The following is a 7,732-nucleotide window of genomic DNA, read 5'->3' as shown; positions in this document are numbered from 1 at the left end:
AGGAATGTGAGATGGCAGGTCTGAGCTAGCAGCGGCCCCTCCCTCCACCTCAGCCTTGCAGATATTTGCCTCCTCAGCCGCAGGCCTGGGGGATCCAGGCCTGTACATTATTCATTTTGCCTTTGGCACCTGGAGCACACCTTTCAACCGCATGCACAGATGGATGGACATAGCTATGCTAGTAGTCACTTCCCCACTGCAAAATGCACCTGAAAACCACATCTTCCCAAGCTTTCCCTCAGGCATTTTAAATACTCAAAACCTGGTAAATTTTTCAGTTTTTACACTGAAGTTAACAAGTACCCTACTGTGCAGGAGTTTTACTCAACTCCAAAAAGAGAAAGTATTTTTTAAAAGTTATAAGCAGCTTAAATACGGTTTTGCACAATAAGCTGTTTCATTTGGTTTTTTATCTGTATCAAAACTAGACAGTAAAATGTTTACTGCTTCCTAACTAGATCTGGCAAAGGTTTTATTCTATGTCCTTACTTTGTATTTTCTCTCAGAAATCTCAGGAAATTAAGGATAAAATAAGTATTAACAATGTTTATGTTACAAATGTAAACACAGGAAAGTCAAGAAGCCTTTTAAACATTCCTGTTTTTTTTCTTTTCTTTTCTTTTCTTTTCTTTTTTTTGTTTTTGAGACAGGGTCCTATTCTGTCACCCAGGCTGCTATGCAGTGGCATGATCATAGCTCACTGTTGCCTCGACCTCCTGGGCTCAAGCCATCCTCCCGCCTCAGCCTCCCAATAGTTGGGACTACAGGCATGCACCACCACATGCAGCTAATATTTTAAAATTTTTTGTAAAGACAGGGTCTCACTGTGTTGCCCAGGCTGGTCCTGAAGCTCCTCGGCTCAGGTGATCCTCCCACGTTGGCCTCCTAGATTTCTGGGATTACAAACGTGAGCAACCGTGCTGGCCTAGGAAGCATTTTAAAAAGGAAACATTTAATAGTCATTTTATTATCTATGCTGTTCTCAAGTAAAAGCTATATATTCTTGTCCTGTTTTCCAAATATTCCTCTGCTGAGGAATTGATATGTCAGAATAAACACACTTACAAAAGAATCTTTATTTTGCTTTTGTTGACTTGAGTTTGTAACTCAAATAAACTGAATTGCTCAATTGTTTCACATGTATCATAAACACAGTGAAGCGTTTAATTTTTCTTACTATATTTCTTGGTAATACCTGTCAAGTCAGCTAATCAAATAGATATCATCATCTACTCTGCTATGTTCTTTTTTCTCTTCTACTTATTATCTGAAACACACCAAAGGCAATGGGAGGCATGAGCGAATTTAAATCCCTTATAAATTATCCCTAGCAATGGTATTTTGCCTTTACCTTCAAGAAGGGCTTTTATAATGAACTCTCTTATAGGGACTTTGAAGAAAACAGAAGAGAGGCACGAAACTGAGCACCCTGTGGAGAGCCTTTCTAAACAGAAGGCCAGGCCATCTTCCCGCTCAGTTCTGCCTGGACAGCATTTGTTAGGGGCAAACAATTTTCTCTTCCTGAGCCCTGTACAAAACATTTTCAGGATCTAACTCCCAACACAGCAGATTTCTTGACATCTAATCACAGCTGCCTGGTTTTATTGCTAATAATGGTCTATTAAAATTCCAAATCAGCTTATTAGTATCTTTATGTATTTCTTCAGTGAATAAAACAAGAATTCCAACAGAACTCTCTTTTTAAGTCAGTAACAAAGCACCAAAGTGATAAGGGACAAAAACCCAGAGAATTCATCTTTAAATTGCTATCAAGGGAAATGAAAACAAAAAAAAATGGGGGTCATTCACTGTAGCAACAACCTCTCTCCTGATAAAAAAATAAAATGCCATGCATGCAGATATTGGCCAAGACAAAGGAGAGAAGTTATTTCTATTAAAGATCTTTCATGTAAGTGGCCATTTTCATTTGATGATATTTATAGCACTGTGAGAAAATTAAGTAAATTAAAAGTTTAACATTTGCATGCATCTATTTACACAAAAGACTTAAGTTTAAAACAAGATAATATGGTAAGATGATGTAGAAAGAGAAATAATTTCTCTGAAAGTAATTAAAGTTAAAAAATAAGAATCTTAGGCCAGGTGCGGTGGCTTACACCTGTAATCCCAGCACTTTGGGAGGCCAAGGTGGGTGGATCACCTGAGTGAGGAGTTTGAAACCAGCCTGGCCAATATGGCAAAACCCCATCTATACTAAAAATACAAAAATTAGCTGGGCACGGTGGTGAGCACCTGTAATCCCAGATTTTCAGGAGGCTCAGGCAGGAGAATTGCTTGAACCCAGGAGGCAGAAGTTGCAGTGAGCCAAGATCATACCATTGCACTCCAGCCTGGGGGACAGAGTGAGACTCCATCTCAAATAAAGAAATAAATAAATAAGAATCTTTTTTAAAAATAAAAATCTTTTTCTAGAGATATGGGAGCCTATGCTCTGCTTGGAAACTACATTGTCAGTAGAAATACGGTTATGATCAGTAACTACAGGGGCTAGGCACTGAACACAGGCCCTGTGAACAAGGATGAGGGCTCCTATGGTTCGCAACCACAGTGGGTGATCTCTGTTGTCCATAGGGAGAATCAGTGCCCTACACATAGCCAAAGAGCATTGCCTGCATGATAGTAACAGTATCAACTGCCCTGGATGAAGACTCCTCCATCATTTTTTTTTTCAAGACCAAGCAAGCGTCTAAAGTTCTTGAACAATTCAAAGAGTAGAGCCCTAATAAGACCAACGTAATATTCTTCTGCTAACCAGGCAGACTGAAGCATACCAATTTTTTCTTAATCTTTTAAAAAATGTGAGAAGTATAATATTATTACACCAGTATTATAGTTTATGTATGTTTCAATAGCAAAATGTAAACAGACCTAGGAAATTCAACTCAAATAAAAAGTGGACACAAATATGCCAACTCTAAAGGTCAACACGGTTGTCTTTGGCTCTGTGCTATTTTGAAATGATCAGTCTGTGTTGAAGGCTAAGATCTTTTTTAAAAGGCAAGTTCCAAAGCACATTTATTGTTATGACTTTACTTGAGCTTTCTGAAGAAAACATAATGGTTTTAAGAAAATATTGAATGTGGCTTTCAAAATCCCTAAATGAATCTACATATGCATAAAAAATGCCTAATGCCACATATAAAGGTCATATGCCTTCTTGACCCTTCATCCAGGAGCCAAATTCAGGTGGGTACCGACAACTTCTCAGCTACTGGTAGATGACCACTCCCTCTTACCTGTTACTCAGCCCGTGCATAGATTTGAGTAATTTCATCAGTTACCAAAAGTGAAGCATTGGACTCTGATCTTGCAAAGCAAATAACTCTTTGGGTTTACAAAGGGCAAAAATTTCCATGGGAAATCCCACATATTATAATCACCCTGGGTGGATCCACATTGGTACACCAATGTGTTCCAATACTGTATTTCCTATGAACCAACTAAAGTCAGATTCCTGGAAGGAACACTTCTTGGTTCCTACCATATCTATGAAATGCCTACATCCCATTACTGAGGTATTAAGAATGTTCAGAAAGCATGCTTCCCGTCTTGGTCAGATCACGTCTACACCATTGCCTCGAGCTTTGGAGACCACAATTTAAGAGGCAATATTGAGTAATTGGAGTATGTCCAAAGAATGTAATCAAGACTGTGAAAGTAACTTCAAATGACAAATGATTGAAAAAGAACTGGTGATGTTTAGCCTGAAAAAAAAAAAAGACTGTCTTATACTCTTCTCATTGCAATTTCATAGAAAAGGTTCGTTTTGCATGGAAAAAGGCTTATTTTTTGTTGGTTATAAGAGGTAAGCAGATTTCAGCTCCATATAAGCAAGTACTTTCTCATAATTAGAATACACTGTTTTGTCAAAGAGAAGGGTCACTTTCCTGAAAGAATTCCCATTCACCATCTGCTACCAATATTTCTGTACTAAATAAGAGATTGGATCCTAACCTTTAAGGTAGCTTTAAATTCTAGGTTCCTAATAGTCTGTATATTTGGTTAACTCATAACATACTATACTTAAACACATTTTTTGCATGAGAATTTTGAGTCATTCTGGAACCAAGAGTTTCTTCTAAAGAAACTGGTTAAGTCAGAAACACTTGATTTGATGCCAGCAGATATGATTCCCATTACCTTACAGATTGCTAAAACTGTGAAAGCATAAACTTCAATGTTAGGCTTAGGTTCAAATCCCTCCTCTACCATTTAAAACCTGATGTGACCTATGCAAGTCCCTTAACCTCAATAAGCTTTAATTTCTTGATCAGTAAAATGGGATAATAGAGTTTAGCTCATAAGACTGTTGTAAGGATTTTTTTTCACATTCATATAAGCCATGTATTTAAAGTGTACAATTCAGTGGTTTTCAGTATATTCATAGCATTGCACAACCAATACCACTAATTCCAGAACATTTTCATCACTCCCCACAAAAACTCTGTCCCCAGCAGCAGTCATTCCCCATTTCTCCCCAATCCCTATCCTCAGGATAATAAACATAAAGAACTAGGCAAAGTTCCTGGCTCAAAGAAACCCCTTAATATAGGGCAGTTGTTATCAGACATCATGCCTACCACATCCCTACAACATGAGGTTGGAATGTGCTTTTTCCCTGTACTGTTTGAATACTTTCCACATGCCCCAAGACGTACTAGAAATATACACATAGAGGAAGATGGATGGGGAACGGGAGGGACACAAAAGTTTTTTATGCATAGTCCATAAGCAAATACATAAATACATCTGAACACACAACCCTTTTTTTAAATGTTTTATTTTGAGATAGTAGTAGATTCACGTGCTGTTATAAGAAATAATACAGAGAGACACATGTACTCTTTACACATACCTATGTAATCCAGCTATTTTTATGTAATCTATCTATTTTCTTATGTTGTGAGGCTTTATTGTTAGTTTTCTGTCCTCCATCCAATTTACCAATGCGGACTAAGAGTGGAAATAATAAATGTGGCTGAGTGGACCCGGCCATGACAGCACTGAGAACCTGGGAGTATTCTCCCTGGAGATCTATGCAGTCACTCTCAGCTTTTCACTTTAACTTGAGACACTGTCACTCCCTGCTAAGACTTCCTTTCTAGAGAACCCCTGAACACTGCTTGGTGAAAAGCAGAGCCCTTTTCTGTGAGGCTGAACTATTCAGATTCTTGGAAAATGGCGGTGTTGTGGTTCATTGGGCAAAGGGTGTAGTTTGTGTTTAACATTGGAACATTCCAATTTCTATTGATTAGATCAATTAATATTCTAGTGCTGATGTGAGGTAGTATGTTTTCTTTCCTCCAAAAACAATTACTCTGTATTGACTGAGCTCTAGGGGAAATGTTTCCTAGGACATAGCTGAGGTTGGTTTCAATACAGTTGGAGTCTTTCATGTGGAAAATTCTCTTCTTAGCAATTACGTGCAATGAGAAAACTTGAATTCATAAGTGGTTCAGTAAATCACAAGCCATGAAGAGTACAGGAAGAGCCAAAGAGAGAAAGTCTGGGCATTTAGCCAAATTCACCTCACCAATATTTCCCAAAAAAATGGCCAACAAAATCCTGTGGAGAGCATTTTAAAAACACAGATTTCTGCACCAAAATACACCCATCCCCACTCCTGATGGTTCTAAATTCAACAGATTAAGGCAGAACCAGAGGAACAGAATTTCCATAAAGCTTCCCACGAGGGTCCACTCGGGAGCCAAGGTTGAGAACCACTGCTTCAGGCTGGTATATTTCACTGTGATGACCATCCCTTCATAGTAGGAAAGAGTAAATGAACACCTCCCTTCACTTTCACTGTCAAAATTCTTAAATTTATTTTATTTTAAAATTTTTTTTACAATGATAATAATGAATTTCAGTTTTTTAAATTACTTAATGGAGATTATCTAGTTGGAGGTATTATGATGCCAGTTTCATGGAAGAATATGCCCTGAATTCATCCCAAATTTGAAGAGAAAAAATACTATACCCCACTGCTGCCAGAATATTTCACTTGTGACCAAAAAAAAAAAGAAAAGAAAAACTCACCAAGCAAGGCTGGGTATAGTGGACCATGTCTGTAATCCCAGCACTTTGGGAGGCCAAGGTGGGTGGATTGCCTGAACCCAGGAGTTTGAGACCAGCATGGGCAACATAGTGAAAGTCCATCTCTACAAAAAAAATACAAAAAAATAGCCAGGTGTAGTGGCATGCACCTGTAGTCCCAGCTACTGGGGTGGCTGAGGTGGAAGGATCACATGACCTGGGAGGTCAAGGCTGTAGGAGTGAGACCCCATCTCAAAAAAAAACAAAAAAACAAAAATCTCACCAATGCCAATCATCTTCTAGCTTATCCGGCAAGTGGTGAAGGTGGGTGAAAACAAGGTGCATGCCCAGGTACACCCCTACAATGATGAAATCAAAAACTCTGACTGAGCTTCCCCCACCATGCTCCCCCATCCCTTACAAACTCCTCTGTACCCCCACAAATCCCACACTCAACATTGTCACTGTTCGTGTATATCAGAATCATACCTCTGAAGACCATATAAAGGTTGGGAATCCAATCTCTGGTACTAGGAGCACATTTTTAATTAAGTGCCTGTCTGAATTTGGAGCTATTACACACTATAGCAATAAAATTAAACACTGTCACTCTCTGTTCTTTAATAGCTGACACACGTCTCATATTCAAAGTCCCCAAACTATAATTTTAAGAAATATCCCCTTAGTCTCTGGCTGTCAAATAAGCTCTGCACAATTTTTCTCACTTCGTCTTCACTTCATAGACTATAACTATGCTTAAACTGTTAGACTCAAGTGGGCATACGTGGCACATAAAGAATATTAAGTGCATGCAAAAATGGTAGCCTGTATCATGCAATCTTGCAAGAACTTGGGAAGGATGGAGCCTAGAGGAATTTGCCCAGGTGGTTCATAGAAGGCCTCTTGGGGAGGTGTTCTTTCCAGAAAGAGGTGCATTTTAGAGTGGTGAATCATCAGACACAGCAGATGAAATGAGTGGAGGACACAGTGGAGCAGGTAGGTGGAAGCATCTCCCTTTCGTACCAACGTGCCCCAGTCTCAAATGATGATCTCTGAAGATGGAGACGTAGTGTACAGCCACATAGTGTGTCTCAAAGTCTGGTTCCCAGACCAGGAGCATCAGCATCACCAGGAACTTAGAAACACAAATCTTCGGGCCGCATTCCAAATCACTGAATCAGAAACTCTGGGGTTGGGGTTCAGCAACCTGTGTTTTGACAAAACCTCCAGGTGATTCAGATGCACCCTCAGGTTTGAGAACCACTAGATTACAAGAAATGGAAATCTGACAAGTCCGATCAGACATTTCCTCTTAGGCTGTAAGAAGCAAAATCTCTCTTCCCACCCCAGTGTCCTCTCTGCTTGCTCCCTGTCTTCATTCCCTTACACTGGCCTCCTCTTCCCTCTCCTCCCTCATCACCCCTTCCGCCTCACCACACACCAACGAACACCTGTACAGCGTTCAAAGAACTAGAAACCAGCCCCCATTTCTCCTCTACTTGGAGAATGTATTTTATAACGTGTGCATAGTGCGCAGGCAAGGGGCGGAATTTAAACAATGCCTAATTAAAGAAGACAACACCACACGTTTATCACATTACATTGTTGTGTATTTACCCCTTGCCGCTTTTGATGCATTTGCATATCATCTTTTATAATTCAATTCACTTGCTTA

Source organism: Gorilla gorilla, chromosome 14 (assembly GCF_029281585.2).
Source record: "Gorilla gorilla gorilla isolate KB3781 chromosome 14, NHGRI_mGorGor1-v2.1_pri, whole genome shotgun sequence".
NCBI classification, from domain to species: Eukaryota; Metazoa; Chordata; class Mammalia; order Primates; family Hominidae; genus Gorilla; species Gorilla gorilla.
The sequence above is the reverse complement of the archived record's forward strand: the minus strand, read 5'-3'. Positions refer to the sequence as shown.